The sequence below is a fragment of the Oryctolagus cuniculus genome, chromosome 19 (assembly GCF_964237555.1).
Source record: "Oryctolagus cuniculus chromosome 19, mOryCun1.1, whole genome shotgun sequence".
NCBI classification, from domain to species: domain Eukaryota; kingdom Metazoa; phylum Chordata; class Mammalia; order Lagomorpha; family Leporidae; genus Oryctolagus; species Oryctolagus cuniculus.
The window spans coordinates 56,085,315-56,103,939 of NC_091450.1; the positions used below are offsets into that span (position 1 = coordinate 56,085,315).

The 18,625-nt window shown below is 42.3% G+C and overlaps 1 protein-coding gene across 16 annotated transcripts in view; it reads right to left on the reverse strand.

The window, feature by feature from the left end:
* LOC127489171 (uncharacterized) overlaps nt 1–18,625 on the reverse strand; it is an 83,792-nt gene that overhangs the window by 55,301 nt on the left and 9,866 nt on the right. For 5 of the 16 annotated variants that reach the window (XM_070063833.1, XM_070063844.1, XM_070063831.1 and 2 more), the window contains exons 1-2: nt 10,148–10,499; nt 9,408–9,528 (exon numbers count right to left, since the gene is read on the reverse strand). The gene's annotated coding sequence lies outside the window, so the exon portion shown is untranslated. The other 11 variants (XM_070063839.1, XM_070063834.1, XM_070063843.1 and 8 more) reach the window with 7 other exon arrangements.

Here is an 18,625-nt window from a genome sequence, read left to right on the forward strand (position 1 = left end):
TCTCATTTGTGAATGAAGGTGAACTAAAGACCTTTCATAGCAAACATAAATGGAAAGACTTTGTGGTCACTCATCCGGCCCTGCAAAAGATACTTAAAGATGTGCTACACTCAGAAACACAGAAACATGGCCATCAATATGTAAGAAGGGAAAGGAAGAACACCTACCAGTAAAAGAGCATGGGAAGCTCAAAGCATATACTAGAAAATATCTCTGGGAAAATGGCAGGGCAAAGTCACTACATATCAATTGTCACATTAAACGTGAAAGGCCTGAACTGTCCAGATAAAAGACACAGACTGGATGACTGGCTTAAGGAACAACACCCAACTATTTTTTGCCTACAAGAAACACATCTCTCTAACAAAGATGCAAGCAGACTGAAAGTGAAAGGTTGGAAAAAGATATTCCATGCCAACAGAAACCAAAAAAAAGCAGGTGTAGCCATATTAATATCAGACAAAATAAACTTTAATACAAAAACTGTTAAGAGAGACAAAGAGGGACACTATATTATGATTAACGGTTCAATTCAACAGGAAGATGTAACTATTATAAATGTATATGCACCTAATTACAGGGCACCGGTCTATTTAAAAGATATGTTAAGGGACTTAAAGGGAGACTTAGATTCCAATACAATAGTACTGGGGGACTTCAATACTCCACTCTCAGAAATAGATATCATCCAGACAGAAGATCAACAAGGAAACAGCAGATTTAATCAACACTATTGCCCAAATGGATCTAACAGATATCTATAGAACTTTCAATCCTACATCTGAAGACTTTACATTCTTCTCAGCAGTGCATGGAACCTTCTCTAGGATTGATCACATACTAGGTCATAAAGCAAGTCTCAGCAAATTTAAAAGAATGAGAATCATACCATGAAGCTTCTCAGACCACAGCGGAATGAAGCTGGAAATTAGCAACTCAGGAAAACCCAGAAAGTATGCAAACACATGGAGACTGAACAACATGCTCCTGAGTGAACACTGGGTCATTCAAGAAATCAAAAGAGAAATCAGAAACTTTCTGGAAGTAAATGAAGACAACAACATAACATATCAAAACTTATGGGATACAGCAAAAGCAGTATTGAGAGGCAAGTTTATAGCAATAGGGGCCTATACCAAGAAATTGGAAAGGTACCAAATAAATGAGCTTTCAGCACATCTCAAGGACCTAGAAAAACTGCAGCAAACCAAACCCAAATCTAGTAGGAGAAGAGAAATAATTAAAATCAGAGAAGAAATTAACAGGATTGAATCCAAAAAAACACTACAAAAAATCAGCCAAACGAGGAGCTGGTTCTTTGAAAAAATAAACAAAATTGACACCCCATTGGCCCAACTAACTAAAAAAAGAAAAGACCCAAATCAATAAAATCAGAGATGAAAAAGGAAACGTAACAACAGACACCACAGAAATAAAAAGAATCATCAGAAATTACTACAAGGACTTGTATGTCAGCAAACAGGAAAATCTATCAGAAATGGATAGATTCCTGGACACATGCAATCTACCTAAATTGAACCATGAAGACATAGAAAACCTAAATAGACCAATAACTAAAACAGAAATTGAAACCATAATAAGGCCCTCCCAACAAAGAAAAGCCCAGGACCACATGGATTCACTGCTGAATTCTACCAGACATTTAAAGAAGAACTGATTCCATTTCTTCTCAAACTATTCAGAACAATCGAAAAAGAGGGAATTCTCCCAAATTCTTTCTATGAAGCCAGCATCACCTTAATCCCTAAGCCAGAGAAAGATGCAACACTGAAAGAAAATTATAGACCAATATCCCTGATGAACATAGATGCAAAAATCCTCAATAAAATTCTGGCCAATAGAATACAACAACACATCAGGAAAATCATCCACCCAGACCAAGTGGGATTTATCCCTGATATGCAGGGATGGTTCAACATTCGCAAATCAATCAATGTGATTCACCACATTAACAGACTGCAGAAGAAAAACCATATGATTATCTCAATAGATGCAGAGAAGGCATTTGATAAAATTCAACACCCTTTCATGATGAAAACTCTAAGCAAATTGGGTATAGAAGGAACATTCCTCAATATAATCAAAGCAATTTATGCAAAGATCACAGCCAGCATCCTATTGAATGGGGAAAAGTTGGAAGCATTTCCACTGAGATCTGGTATCAGACAGGGATGCCCACTCTCACCACTGCTATTTAACATAGTTCTGGAAGTTTTAGCCAGAGCCATCAGACAAAAAAAAAAAATCAAAGGAATGCAAATTAAGAAGGAAGAAGTCAAACTATCCCTCTTTGCAGACGATATGATCCTTTACTTAGAGGATCCAAAGAACTCCACTAAGAGACTATTGGAACTCATAGAGGAGTTTGGCCAAGTGGCAGGATATAAAATCAATGCACAAAAATCAACAGCCTTTGTATACACAAGCAATGCCATGGCTGAGAAAGAACTGCTAAGATATATCCCATTCACAATAGCTACAAAAACAATCAAAATACCTTGGAATAAACTTAACCAAGGACATTAAAGATCTCTACGATGAGAATTACAAAATCTTAAAGAAAGAAATAGAAGAGGATACCAAAAAATGGAAAAATCTTCCATGCTCATGGATTGGACGAATCAATATCATCAAAATGTCCATTCTCCCAAAAGCAATTTATAGATTCAATGCAATCCCAATCAAGATACCAAAGACCTTCTTCTCAGATTTAGAAAAAATGATGCTGAAATTCATATGGAGGCACAAGAGACCTGGAATAGCTAAAGCAATCTTGTACAACAAAAACAAAGCCGGAGGCATCACAATACCAGATTTCAGGACATACTACAGGGCAGTTGTTATCAAAACAGCATGGTACTGCTACAGAAACAGATGGATACACCAATGGAACAGAGTTGAAACACCAGAAATCAACCCAAACATCTACAGCCAACTTATATTTGATCAAGGATCTAAAACTAATTCCTGGAGCAAGGACAGTCCATTCAATAAATGGTGCTGGGAAAACTGGATTTCCACATGCAGAATCATGAAGCAAGACCCCTACCTTACACCTTACACAAAAATCCACTCAACGTGGATTAAAGACCTAAATCTATGACCCGACACCATCAAGTTATTAGAGAACATTGGAGAAACCCTTCAAGATATTGGCACAGGCAAAGAATTTCTGGAAAAGACCCATGAGGCACAGGCAGTCAAAGCCAAAATCAACTATTGGGATTGCATCAAATTGAGAAGTTTCTGTACTGCAAAAGAAACAGTCAGGAGAGTGAAGAGACAACCGACAGAATGGGAAAAAATATTTGCAAACTATGCAACAGATAAAGGGTTAATAACCAGAATCTACAAAGAGATCAAGAAACTCCACAAAAACAAAACCAACAACCCACTTAAGAGACGGGCCAAGGACTTCAATAGACATTTTTCAAAAGAGGACATCCAAATGGCCAACAGGCACATGAAAAAATGTTCAAGATCACTAGCAATCAGGGAAATGCAAATCAAAACCACAATGAGGTTTCACCTCACCCCGGTTAGAATGGCTCACATAAAGAAACCTACCAACAACAGATGCTGGCGAGGATGTGGGGAAAAAGGGACACTAACCCACTGTTGGTGGGAATGCAAACTGGTCAAGCCACTCTGGAAGTCAGTCTGGAGATTCCTCAGAAACCTGTATATAACCCTACCGTTCGACCCAGCCATCCCACTCCTGGGGATTTACCCAAAGGAATTTAAATTGGCAAACAAAAAAGCGGTCTGCACCCTAATGTTTATTGCAGCACAATTCACAATAGCCAAGACCTGGAACCAACACAAATGCCCATCAATGGTAGACTGGATAAAGAAATTATGGGATATGTACTCTTTAGAATACTATACCACAGTAAGAAACAACGAAATCCAGTCATTTGCAACAAAATGGAGGAATCTGGAACACTTCATGCTGAGTGAAGTTAGCCAGTCCCAAAGGGACAAATACCATATGTTCTCCCTGATTGGTGACAACTGACTGAACACCAAAAAGGAAACCTGTTGAAATGAAATGGACACTATGAGAAACGGTGACTTGATCAGCATAGCCCTGTTAATGAACAACTTAATTCATTATCCCTCTTAGTAATTTTTTTTGTCTGTTCTACTTAATACTACTGGTTTAGTTCCGTAATTAATACATAGTTATTCTTAAGTGTTGAAAATTAACTGAAATGTGATCCCTGTTAAACATAAGAGTGGGAATAAGAGAGGGAAGAGATGTACAATTTGGGACATGCTCAGGCTGACCTGCCCCAAATGGTAGAGTTAGAAACATACCAGGGGATTCCAATTCAATCCCATCAAGGTGGAATGTACCAATGCCATCTCACTAGTCCAAATGATCAATTTCAGTTCACAATTGATCATAATGAAAGGACTAAGAGTCAAAGGGAGCACATAAACAAGTCTAGTACCTGCTAACACTAACCGATAGAATAAATAAAGGGGAGAGTGATCCAACATGGGAAGCAAGATACACAGCAGACTCATAGAATGGCAGATGTCCTAAACAGCACTCTGGCCTCAGAATCAGCCCTAAAGCCATTCTGATCTGGCTGAAAAGCCCATGAGAGTATTTCAGGCATGGAAAGCCAAGACACTCTGGCAAAAAAACAAAAACAAAAACAAAAAACAAAAAAAGCAAAACAAAACCTAAATGAAAGATCTCTGTGAGTGAGATCCCCGTGGAAAGAACAGGTCTTCAAAGAAGGAGGTACCTTTCTCTGAAGGGAGGAGAGAACCTCCACTTTGACTATGACCTTGTCTAAACAAGATAAGAGTCGGAGAACTCAAGGGGCTTCCATAGCCTTGGAAACTCATGACTGGAGCATGGGGAGATTACTGAGGCCATAAACAAGAGTGTCAATTTGTAAAGTCAACAACAGGAGTCACTGTGCACTTACTCCTCATGTAGGATCTCTGTCCTTAGCGTGCTGTACATTGAGACTTAATGCTATAACGAGTACTCAAACAGTATATTTCACTTTGTGTTTCTATGGGCGTGCAAACGGTTGAAATCTTTACTTAATGTATACTAAACTGATCTTCTGTAAAAAAAAAAAGAAATTATCAATTCCCAACTTGACTCTCACTGGGATTAAACATGACAATAGGTCTGATCTGATTTCATCATCATTTAAAAAATCATCTATTATTTTTCACTTTATGTTTCTGTGTGGGAGCAAACTGTTGAAATCTTTACTTAATGTGTGCTAAACTGATCTTCTGTATATAAAGAGAATCGAAAATGAATCTTGATGTGAATGGAAAGGGAGTGGGATTGGGAGAGGGGAGGGTTGCGGGTGGGAGGGAAGTTATGGGGGGGAAGCCATTGTAATCCATAAGCTGTACTTTGGAAATTTATATTCATTAAATAAAAGTTAAAAAAATATATGCTAGGGGGCCAGCTCCATGGCACAGTATGTTAATCCTCCACCTGCGTCACCAGCATCCTGTATGGGCCCTGGTTCTAGTCCTGGGTGCCCCTCTTCCAATCCAGCTCTCTACTATGGCCTGGAAAATCATTAGAAGATAGTCCAAAGCCTTGGGCTTCTGCACCTGTATGGGAGACTGGGAGGAAGCACCTGGCTCCTGGCTTTGGATTGGTGCACCTCAGCCATTGTAGCCATCTGCGGAATGAACCAACAGAAGGAAGACCATTCTCTCTGTCTCTTCCTCTCACTGTCTGTAACTCTACCTGTCAAATAAATAAAACCTTTTTTAAAAATGTTATTCTAATTCATGAATATTATATAAACTTTCCCCAAAATCTTAAAATGTATACTAATCTAACTTCACCAAATTGGAGAGCTTCTACATTTTTTTTTAAGATTTATTTATTTGAACATCAGAATTACACAGAGAGAAGGAGAGATAGAAGGAGAGAGAGAGGTCTTCTATCCACTGGTTCACTTCCAATAGACCACAATGGCTGGAGCTGAGCCAATCTGAAGCCAGGAGCCAGGAGCTTCTTCTAGGTCTCCCATATGTGTGCAGGGGCACAAGGACTTGAGCCAACTTCTGCTGCCTTTCCAAGCCATAGCAGAGAGCTGGATCTGAAGTGGAGCAGCTGAGACAAACTGGCGCCCATATGGGGTGCCGGCCTTGCAGGCAGCGGCTTTACCCACTATGCTACAGTGTTGGCCCCAAGCTTCTACAACTTTGGTGTAATTTTAGAGCATTGTTCAAATCCTCAAGACCATTCCAGATGACATTCAGCACACGAGTCTGCCCAACTCCTTGACTGTAATCTGAGGCAATGTGGTTTTGATCTGGTGGCTCTCACATTGGCTTCTCTTTTTCAGGTGAAAGGACATTTTGCTTGGGTTTATTTTGCCACTGCTCAGGAGAAAGTAGCTTAGTTAGCTTTCCATAGGTCACAGTGATGCTCTCACAGTCCACTGAAATCTCACAGTCTGTTTCATAAGACTCAGAAACTCCCACAGTATATCCTTCTCTCATTCCCTGTGTTCTCTTCCAAAACTGTGAAATTCCCCCATGTATAGCATCTGCTTTTGAAAGTGTATTCTTTTTGGCTAAACATGTGCTTGGCTGAATCAGGAGTCTGATATCAGTGTTGAGCCTTCTGTAAGAGGCTGCTGGCATCAGTGCAGCTGTGTAGAATACACAGGTCTAACTGCATGTTTGTCTAGGCTCTGGACTCAGTGCTACGCTGGAGTGTATGAAGGTAAATCTTACAACAGTACCTGGCAATTTGGATAAATATATACTTTTGTGGACAGACTGAAACAGAAAAAATGGCTTTTGGGAAAACTTTCTGAATTTGTTCCAGAAGATGTTGTTTAAGGAAAGCAATGTGTAGCATCTATAATAAACAAACACATAGCTCACTTTACATTCTGCCCCTTCCCTTTGTGGGTTTATTATGTACATTCAAGGGATATAACATGATGTCATAGGATACACATAGTTAAAATTAATATATTCAAGCAAATTAACATATTCATCCTCTAACATAGAGACCCAGGGTTTTTTGTTTGTATGGCAAAAGCAGCCAGAATCTACTTATTTATCATGAATTTCAATTCCAGTTCATTTTTTACCTGTGTTCCTCATGTTTGTTCACTATTCTCATAACTCAAACCAACTCAGAATATATAACAAAACTCAGAGAAGAAACATCTGAAAACACTGGTATCTAGAAGAAGTTTGTTTCATTGGCCAGGAGCAGCTTCACCTCAATTTGTTGACAGGACACTACATAGGAGCAAAGCTTGAGAAATGCTCCAAAAGTTTAAAATCTGAAGCTATTTTTAAAAGACTTCTGTATCTTCAGAAAATCGGTGCTTATATAATCTTATGTGTAGTCTTTCGTGTGACAATATTTATTATGTATCTGTTATTAGCTACCCTTGACATACTTAGCATTCTGGGAAAAATTATTTCACAATCAACTAAATAATAAGGGAAATACATCTCTTCTATCTCAGTATTGCCGCCTTTCATAAAAATAAATAATTTTTTTTCAAAAAATAAGTATGAGCATGCAAGACAAAATGATAAAGTTATAAAGTCATGCTTGATCTAACTCACAAATACATATTACCTCTGTAAGTTCACCAACGGTTAGTTTTTAAACCATGCTGCTTCCAGGAAAGTGAACACATTGAGCTGAGATCAGAATCAATAATTTAGATAATAAGCACCCCCATTGTAATCTAAAGATACATGAAACATGCATGTGTCTCAACAATCTGGGGCCCACCATCTCATCCTCTCCCCTCTGTAGGCCCTTCTGGGATTAAGGATTAAAAGCCAAAGCCATGCCCCAGGCAATCAGCCCTTCCTAACTGCCTTGGAGCAGCACAACTTCTGCTTGCTGTCTCCTTTGTCCCATATGTGAACGGGATGAATCTGAGGAAGCACAAAGCACAAAGATTCTGCCCAGCAAGAAGTCAAGGACTCCTTGGTTAGCCAGTCCACTTCCTGTTCCTAACCGTGACTCCTTGGGAAATGATATCCCAGTGGCATTGCCACAAAAGAGGATCTTATATACAAAGATGTTCGATGCAAACTTCGATATTTTTTTTTGACAAGCAGAGTGGACAGTGAGAGAGAGAGACAGAGAGAAAGGTCTTCCTTTTGCCATTGGTTCACCCTCCAATGGCCACCGCAGCTGGCGCGCTGCCGCCGGCACACCGTGCTGATCCAATGGCAGGAGCCAGGTACTTATCCTGGTCTCCCATGGGGTGCAGGGCCCAAGCACTTGGGCCATCCTCCACTGCACTCCCTGGCCACAGCAGAGAGCTGGCCTGGAAGAGGGGCAACCGGGACAGAATCCGGCACCCCGACTGGGACTAAAACCCGGTGTGCCAGCGCCGCAAGGTGGAGGATTAGCCTAGTGAGCCACGGCGCTGGCTTCTTGGATATATTTAGTAGGGAAAACCATTGAGAACATTCTTTCTGATCTCTTCTTAAAATCCAACGGGTCTAGTGAGACCCCCAAACAACAGGAAAAATTCACACCAAGACTGGGAATGGGGTTAGGGGAAAATCCCAGTTTTTGCTTTCAAGTGTAAAATATAACAAATGCATGTTACTCCTATAGTTTAAAATGTGTTTAAAGGATTCAATTGGCAAAAAAGAATTAAAAACAGACGCAATTCCTGAGCTTTGGGGCTTGCAATCATGCCCATTAAATTCCTAGGCAAGGAACCAGTATTGTGGCATACCAGGTAAAGCCACAGCCTGTAATGCCAGCATCACATATGTGCACTAGTTGGAGTCCTCACTGCTCCACTTCCAATCCAGGTCTCTGCTAATGTGCCTGGGAAAGCAGCAGATTTGGCACAAATCCTTAGGTTCCTGCACAGATTGGGGACCCAGAAGAAGCTCCTGGCTCTGGTTGCAGCCATCTGAGAAATGACCAGCAGATGGAAAATTTCTCTCTGTGTCTGTCATTCTCTCCATAGCACCTCATTTCAAATAAATAAAATAACTCTTTTAAAAAATTAATAGGAAAGACTAATATAGGAAAATAACCCATTATGGAATTGGCATTTTTAGTCAAGACCATGGAAAGCTAGAAAATAAAGTTCAATAATGGTAAAACCTAGCAATTCATAAAGGAAGAAGAATTTCACAAAAACAGAATTAGTAAACCTAAGCAGTGTGTAAAAAAAAAAAAAATAGAACACAAATAAACCAAGAAGTATGGTAAACTACAAGATAATGACTTAATCACTTGAATATCCTTGTCTGGGTATAACAATATATAAGTTGGGTATCATCTCACTTCAATTAAAAAAATCTGAACTTTTCACTTTCTTTGCTATATTGTGACATCAGAAGAAATTCATTCCCATTACACTTTGTGTGCTTACCTGGGCCTCTATTTGGGAGTCCCAGTTTAGACCAACTTGTGTCAGTTGCAGCCACATTTTCACCATGATCACTAAAATGCCTGCCTTCCATCCAGCTCTCAAATGCAGGCTACTTCCAGAGCTTGATTCGATTCATGTAAAAATGAGAAGGAAAAAGGTTTTAAAAGTTTGTAACCTGTTTTTTTTTAATCCACACAAATATAAAACTATTATTGTACTCCACACATACAAGATGAGTTCTGCAGAATTGAAGATCTCTCTTATCCATATTTGTCATAACATTCAGAAACTTATTTTCATTTCCAACAGCCAGTGCTGGTGATGACACAGATGAAACCAATGCCCTCATATTCCTATGACCGCATACAAATTGATTCAACCATCTCAGAATTCAAAATGGTAATAGGTTGCCCATAAATTTACACAATCTTGGATAAGTAAATAAGTCAGCATGGTATTCCAAATTCATGACTGAAAGATCACACCAGATTTTCTGCAGAATTTCTAACAGTGAAATCTTAAGGCTGTCTTAAAGCCTATCAACAGCGAGATTATAGTTAAGTAAAATATAAACTTATTATTTTAGTAACATGATTAGAAACATATATCATGAGCTCTGAAGACTATAGATTTAGGATTCTAAACTGCCAACCAAATGCAATATCCACTCCGTATTTATTTCTTCCTTATCAGAGTGGGAAGGTATGGTATGGGACAGTAAAGACAGGGCCGGCCCAGACCTGGCGTGGACTGCAAAGACCACCGAGAAACATCCTGTCCTCCTGGGAGCCGCGGCCTGGCCGCTGCACAGCCCGGCGCCCAACTGCGCACAAGACCCCGGAGGGACTCGGCCACATCCCACCCCAGGCCGCCCTCCAGGTTTCCCGGGACCGGCGCATCTCCCGCAGCGGCTGGGCCACGAGGCGCCGTGGCAAGCGGAGGAAGCAGTCTCAAGCAAGGGTGAATGGCCGGGCTGCCTCCCCCGCCCCGCGCGGCGATCGCAACCTCACACTGCAGTGTGGCCCCGCCGCTTGGGAAATGGCCGCCCTAGCGGTTGTCTGACTCCAACGGAGAAGATCGATCGGTGCCCTGTGGCGGGGAGGCGGGAGCAAGTCTCTCACATCCTCTCTGCGGGGCTGCCAGGGGGCGGCACCACGTCCCTTCAGTCCTTGCTCTCAGGCAATGATGACCGATGCTGTCGATTCTCCAGCCAATCCTGGCACGCCTTGATCTATCCTACTTCCGGGCAAGATGGCGTCCAGTGGCGGGCACTTTGGAGGCTTATTTGAGCGCCGCCTAGAAAAAATATGCGATACGGGGCCAAACCTCAGGAGGGAGGACGGCTTCACTCCGTCAAGGTAAAACGATTTCAATTTCATTCATTATCCTTGGGGGCGCTAAGTGAACGGCAGCACCACGCGGCCAGCCTACAAATAGAAAGTGACGCGGCTGCTGGCAAGGCGCTCACTGTGCAGGGCCTAATGGAGCAGGTACCAGAGTGTGACCACGACTGTGCTGACGTCATTGTGCGGGTGTCCTCTGTGTTGACAGCAATACTTGAGCATGGTACTAAGCACTGGAAGAATATTTGAGTGATGTTCAGAATAGTTTCTACCCAGGCAACTTCTGGAAAAAATATGAACTGAAGTTACTTTGTTATGTGCTTTAGTTAGATACCTACTCACCTGAAGTGTTTTTCTTTTTTCATGCAGATAAAGTGGCAACATTTTTTGTTTTGTGTGCGTTTTGCACACTGGTTGAGCAGGATTTTTTTTACAGAACTCCATTTTAATATAAGGGCAAATGACTCTTAAGCTTCACTGTGAAATACAGATCAAAAGCAAAGAAAAAATATTACTTCGTGTTTTTAATATTAATAGACTTTGTTATGATTTTTTGTTATTTCTGTATATCATAAATCCAACATTAGGAACATAGTAAATCTTCCCACTCACTCTCCCCCCTTCATCCTCCTTCTCCTGTTTATTCTAAGAAAGAAAAAGACAGGAAAAAAAGAGTGAGAAACAATCCATTTAGTAATTTAATTGTCTTTAAAGAAGAACCCAAGAATGTTTCATCTTTTGGGAGCTCTTAGACATAACGATAACTTACAGGACATAATAATATCCTCCATTTAATACACTAAAAGGAAGTGATCCTTGATAATACATTTTACTATTAAGTCTCATGATGCAACTCTTTGGGGACAGAGGTCCTGCATGAGAAGTTAATGCACAGTGACTCTTGTTATTTATTTAACAAATAGGACTCTTAGGTATGATATCAGTGATCACCCAAAGCTCTTAACATGAGTTGCCTTGGCCTTGGAAGCCTTTTGGATCCACGAGTTTGACAAGGCAGAGTATCACTATTCTGCCACCTTGGACCTCATTGGTTTAAATGATTTAGATTTTGCAAAAGTGATCCCAAGTGACTTCTAGCTTAAAACAGCATGCAGACTCACTTTTATTTTAAGAAGTAATGTAGGCTGGCGCCGCAGCTCACTAGGCTAATCCTCTGCCTTGCGGCGCCAGCACACCGGGTTCTAGTCCCAGTCAGGGCACCGGATTCTGTCCTGGTTGCCCCTCTTCCAGTCCAGCTCTCTGCTGTGGCCAGGGAGTGCAGTGGAGGATGGCCCAGGTACTTGGGCCCTGCACCCCATGGGAGACCAGGAGAAGCACCTGGCTCCTGCCATCGGATCAGCACGGTGAGCCGGCCGCAGCGCGCCAGCTGCGGCAGCCATTGGAGGGTGAACCAATGGCAAAAGGAAGACCTTTCTCTCTGTCTCTCTCACTGTCCACTCTGCCTGTCAAAAATAAAAAAAAAATTAAAAAAAAAGTAATGTAAAGTCACAGGAAGTCATTGATGTAATTTGAATGCACATCTGTCTAAGGATCACAACCCTACTTGCTGTAGTGTGCTAGAATGGGAAGTAGGTGGCAGTGAATAGGAAGTAATGAAAAGCAAAAAGGCACCACACCCTTCCGTACCTGGTCTCCTCCCAGTTGTAATCCTCTTTGTACCCACGCCAGCAGGTAACACACAAGAATCTAGTACTATGACTGTCCTAGGAAGTTCGGTCAACCAGGAACCCTCAGTCACCATTCTCCATGTCATTTAGAGTAGGAATGTGTACAAACACCATCGTCTTGGTGATAAACTCCCTTGCCTGCTAGCAGCAGCTGTGCCTGGAGTTCTGGGCTGAATGCTGATTCCTTCTAGAACTTTGGAACCAGCTGCAAAGGCTGAGCATTGTGTGTTCCATGAGAAACCCATGATGGTTCAATTCTTCCCTGTGGGTTTGTTCTGTCCTGGGAGCTTTCAGGACCTATCATTCCACTGAAATTTCCAAACATTTGAATCATTGGTTTATGGCACAAGTGTTGGGCTGGATACTTGAAGTGCCTTTTGAAATGAAAACACACATGCCTAAGTTACAATCATTCCCACCATTTTGTCCTTATCTTTCTACTTTGAGGTCATGGCTTCCCTTGCAGAGGGCTGTGTCCAGGGCCCAGTTCAACTGCCTGTCATGTTTCCAGAGAGTCTATTCAACTCATTTAGAGAATGTCTCCTTGCCAAGTGGGTATGAAAATCCCTGTCCCCAAGACCAGGCCCTGAATCCCTCTGTGGCTTCTAGGTGGTTCCATGACAGTTGACAAAAGACTTCACAGGTGTGAAGGTGGGAGGTTTTCCAGGGTTCTGCTTGTGGGCCCATTGTTATCACCTGGAAGTGATGTGGCAGGAGGGGCAGTGGAAGGGGACTGGAGCCTCAGTCCTGTAGGTACATGGGACACAGTTTGCCCACACTCAGCATCAGCTGAAAACTGGAATCTCCTTGGAGCTGCCAGGCAGGGCACAACCTAGTAGATACTTGGACATGGACCTGGTTGGCTCATGGGCCTACAACCTGCAGTTCAGCTAAAGTGCATTCAGGTAGCAGCAGACAACCAACAAGTGGGTGTGAGAAGGGAATGGAAGTGCCTGGAGTAGACCCTGCAGGTACTGCACAGCAGGCATTTTGGAGTCCAGAACCTATCTGGGCTAGGAAGGACCCCATCCCCCCACACACACTCATTGTCCTGCCAACAAGGCCTGCTGCCTTCATTCCATCATGACAACTCTTCTCAGTGCTCAGCTCTCCTTGTGCGCTGACTGCAAATGTCTTTTGATATTTTTCCCACCATTTTCTCAAGAGTTCCTGCACAGAGAGAACTTGATGACATGACTAAAAGCCATATGGCACATTGGGTTTTATTCCTCCTGATCTTTGTTTTTAAATTATTTTATTTCTGAGGCAAAGAGACATGAAGACAGAGACAGAGCTAAAGACAGGCAGATACTCCACCCACTGGTTCATTCTCAAATGCCTAAAACAGCCAAGGGTTGGTCAGGGACTGAAGACAGGAGCCAGGAGCCAGGAATGTAATCTAGGTCACCCTGCTGGGTGAGAAAAACACAACTACTGAGCCATCACCTGCTGCATCCCAGGGTATGCATTAGTGGGAAGATGGAATCAAGAGCAGACTCAGGACTCAAACGCAGACACTCCAATCTGGGATGCTGGAATCCTGACTGGTGTCTACATGACCAGGTCAAATGCAAGCCCCACAAATGACAAATTTATGATTTTGTCAGTTATGTGTAGCATATTGGGAGAGTCAAACCCCATTGTTAGGTTCAGATATGAGATATCAGATCAATGCACATAGAAATCACAAATGCCAACCTTTGGTGAGTGGAGTTCACTTCCCAGATCTCTTTGTGTAACTGCAGGCAGGCACTTAATCCATCTGAACCACAATTTGCTATTTCCACAGTAGAGACACACACCTGTGTCTAACCACAGGCTTGGAGAGGGATTGTCAGCTGGGAGCTGAACAGAGGGTATGGAGGACATTGGATTTGTCAGAGTATATCTGTAGGGAAGCTCACCATTGCCATGACCTTGATTTTTGTTCTGTGACTGCAGATGGGTGGATAGTGTACCCACCAACCCAGTGAGGGAAAAAAAGGAGCATGTTTTTCTCTCCTCATCTCACCCACAATGGCACCAGGCAACCAGCTGAGAGAGGGCAGTGCCATTTTGGGCAAAAGCAGCAGTTGTGAAAGCTCTTGCACTTGAGCCCAGCAGCCAGCTGGGACAACACTATCATGTCAGCAGTACCGATGGCAACAATTCAGGTGCACACAATCAGCAACCAGTGGAGAGAAGGCAACAGTTGGTTGGCACTCTTGTGCACAGCTGTAATGCAGAGATTATAGCAGAGGGGAGAAGCAAGTTCTCCACTGACTTTAAGTCTGGCTGGGAGGATTGATAGGGGGATGAGCATGCAAGCAGCAATATGAGTGGCCCCCATTTGTTCAACATATCACAGGCTCTGGGGCTCAAGCCTCCTGGGCAGAATACCCACAGGCAGCTGGCTCTGGAAACATCTTTGACTTTCTGCAGTCATGACAGTTTACCAGGGAAGGGTGGGTCCTCTGGACCCCATGATGGCAGGAGTAGTGTGCTGAGACTGTGGCAATTCTGTGACTGCACAAGAGAGCTCAAGGTGTAGCTAGATCTCTGGACAATTATTGTATGTGATTCCATATGCTCAGAGCTCCCTGATTGCCTGGGGTGGGATTGCAATGGGATTTGTGTTCATAATGAGAACTGCACAGATCCTTTGTGTGGTTCATATGGCAATGTGGATAAAATTTTCACCCACTGTGAACTAAAACCTAGGTTTTCAAATTGCTCACTTGGAAGAGAGGAGGTGAGGGTGTGATTACATCAACAGAGGTGACCTTTCTGCTAAAAAGAGATCTACCTCGCCCAATTTGGATATCATCATGAATATGGACCCATCCTGCAGCAGTGACCAGAGCTCCCTGGCCACACTCGGCACATGCCTCTGGGGTTTCACTGAAAGAGCAAATACCCCCACTAAGCCACAGAGGCATAATTCAAAGATAAAAACCATCAGAGCAAAAACCAACAAGTATTTTTCCACAAATGCTTAAAAATAACAAATCAAAATTGAAAGAATTTGTCACCATTCAGCCTTACAATGATGCTTAAGGATGTGCTACACACAGAAGCATGGAAATATAGTCATCACTGTGAAAGACTGTGAAGGCAGAAAATCTCCCAGTAAAAGTACAAAGGAAATGCAAACAAAAAGTAGGAATATTTATAGGAAAATGATGGACAAGTAGTTACTCGTGAATAGTCACCTTGAATGTAAATGGCCTAAACGCTTCAACTAAAAGATACAGGGTGGTTGAATGGATTAAAAAGCAAGACCCATCATTTGGTGCTTACAAGAAACACATCTCACCAACAAAGATACAGATGGATGAAAATGAAAGGATGGAAAAATGTCCAAACTAACAGAAAGCAAAAACAAGCATGGATAACCATCCTAATAGCAAACCAAATTGACTTTAACACGAAAACTGTTAAAAGAGACAAAGAAAGAAACTGTAATGATTAAGGGATTAATTCAATAAGAAGATGTGACTATAATAAATATATATGCACCCAATGCCATGGCAACAGGCAATTCAAAATAAATGTGTATGGATCTAAGGGGAGACATAGACTCTAATACAATAGTAACAAGAACTTCAACACCCCATGTTCATCAGTGAACATATTAACTAGACAGAAAACTAGTCAAAAAACTTAGGAAACAAATGAAGACATCAATATAACATACCAAAAATTATAGGATATGGCATAAGCAGTGTTAAGAAGGAAGTTTATAGCATACATCAAAAAATCAGAAGGCACCAAATAAATGAGATATCAATGCAGCTCAGAGCAACAACAAATCAAACCCAAAATGAGTAGGAGGAAAGGAATATTAAAATTTAAAAATACCAATATTGAAACAAAAAAATACATAAGATCAGCAAATCAAATACTTAAGTCAGGCATTAAAAAAGGAATGAAATCCTGACATTTGTAACAAAATGGATGGAATAGATTTCATCTGCTAAGTGAGTTAACCCAAACCCACAAAGAAAAATATCTCAGGCTTTGTATTATTTGTGGAAGTTAATATACAGAGAGGAAAATAAATGTGCAGATGGGGACTGGCATTTTGGTACAGCATGTTAAACCACCACCTGTGACACCAGCATGCCATATTACAGCCCTGGTTCAAGTTTCACTGCTCCACTTCTGATCCAGCTTCCTGCTAATGTATGTAGGGGAGACCTGGATGGAGTTCCAGGCTCTGGCTGCAGCTTGGCCCAGCCCTAGCTGGTATGGCCATGTGGGCACTGAACCAGTAGAGAGGGAAGATGTATCTCTTGGTATGAATCTGTCACTAAATGTCACTCTGCCTTTCAAATAAATAAAAATATTTAAAATTGTGTGGATTGGGCCAGCATTGTGACATAACAAGTAAAGCTAACACATCCAAAGCCCATTCCATATGGCCACCAGTTTCAGTCCTGGCTGCTGCACTACTGATCAAACTCTTTGGGAATGGCCTGAGAAAGCAGTGGAAGATAGACCAAGTGCTTGAGGCCCTGCCACCCACGTAGGAGATCTGAATGAAGCTCCTGGCCCCTAGTTGGTGTAGCACAGCCACAGCAACTTCAGCCATCTGGGTAGTGAACCAGTAGGTGAAAGCACTCACTCTCTCTGCCCTTCACTCCCTCCATTCCTCCATCCATCTGTGTCTCTCCCTTGTTCAGTAACTCACTTTCAAAAAAATCCTTTTGAAAAATTGTAGAGAATCGTATTATTTGATATATAGTTATAAATATTGCTTAACTGAATTACACCCTTCCCACGCATTGATCATTGTCATGAATCCCCCATTTTGTGATATTAATAGCCCTCATTTCAAGAAAAGATGTGCATATCTATATATAAGGTGAATGAAATCAAATGCAAAAAAAAGTTAAATCTTAAAACTAAATGTAAATTAAAATAAAAAACATCTACTGCCCATCTCTGGCTGTTTCCTTGATAAACTTCTCTTTGGGGAATGCCTGTGTTTGGTCCAGCACTGACACCACTGGGACACCTACATCCCATATCAGAGTGCCTGAGATCAAGTCCCAGCTCCACTTCCAGGTCCAGCTTCCTGCTAATATGCACCCTGGGAGGCAGCAGCTTAGGTTGTTGGGTCCTTGCCACCCACATGGACCCAGGTTGAATTCCTGGCTCCTGGCTTCAGCTTGGCCCAGCTATGGGAGTTGTACTTACTTAGAGAGTTAAACCAAGGGTGAAAATTCTCCCCATCTGCCTATTGTGTGTCCCTGTCTTTCAGATCAATGAATAAAAATAATTTGGGGCCTGGCATTGTAGTGTAGAAGGTTGAGTGGCTGCTTGTGATGCCAGCGTCCCATATGGTTGCTGATTTGTTTCCTGGCTGTAGCACCTCTGATCCAGCCCCCTACTAATGGCCTGAGAAAATCAGTGGAAGATGGCCCAAGTACTTGGGCCCCAGATACTCTCATGAGAGACTTGGAAGAAGCTCCTGCTCCTGGCATCAGCCTGGCCATTGTTGATTGTGACAGCCATCTGGGGAGTAACCCAGTGGGTAGATCTCTCTTTCTCTTCCTCTCTCCCTTACTTTGGACTTTCAAATAAATAAATATATCATAAAAGTAAAAATTGTTTGGTTCACTGGTGCACCCCTATCCCAAAAGGACCTTCAACCTCAGGCCAGCAGAGCTGCTGATCTCCATTTATATCCTACATTTCTTCTATTTACTGGTGAGAACATAAGCATGGGTTCCTCTCCTTCCACTCCACACCAGGTCCAACAGGGCTGCTGGTTTTCACAGCCTCACCCACCCTGGGAGCACTGTAAGCTCAGGGTGGGGAGGAAAGTGACACAGCTCCAGGCCAGCACACCAGCTTCTCCCACTCTTCTTTCCCGGGTGGTCACCATTTCTCGATCAATTAGTTCTGTCTGTTTTCTCATTGGTTGGTTTGTTTTTGGCTGATTCCCAGAGGCCATAAAGATTGTTGATTTTTTTTTGTTTCATAGCTATCAGACACATTGCCAGGGAAAGCCAGACATTCATACCTCCTTCAGCACTGGACACAGCCTATGATATGGCTGAGATCAGGACCTCCCCTCCCATCTCAAGTCCCAAGAGGTGAGTTGACCCTCTTCAGTGAAGCTCTCCACTCAAAGCCAGGCCTCCCTCAGCTGGCAAGGGGAGGTCCCAAATTTTAGGTTTGCCTGCATGGCTGCGCAACA